Here is a 268-nt window from a genome sequence, read left to right on the forward strand (position 1 = left end):
GCCCAAATAACATTCTAGTTTGCTCTGTTTTTGTGTATTTTTGTAATTATCTTTGTTTTGTTCTCATATTGGTGGTCTAATGTTTCGTCCTGGCGCTCGTGGGGGGTGTTTTGTTTGTGGAACAGAGCCCCAGGACCAACTTGCTTGGGACTCTCCACGTCATCTCTGTAGGTGATGGCTTTGGTTATGGAAGTTGGGAATCAGCTTCCTTTTAGGGGTGGTTGTGAATTTAACGGCTCTTTATGGATTTTGATAATTAGCGGGTATA

Source organism: Salvelinus sp. IW2-2015, unplaced genomic scaffold (genome assembly GCF_002910315.2).
Source record: "Salvelinus sp. IW2-2015 unplaced genomic scaffold, ASM291031v2 Un_scaffold2468, whole genome shotgun sequence".
Taxonomy (NCBI): Eukaryota; Metazoa; Chordata; class Actinopteri; order Salmoniformes; family Salmonidae; genus Salvelinus; species Salvelinus sp. IW2-2015.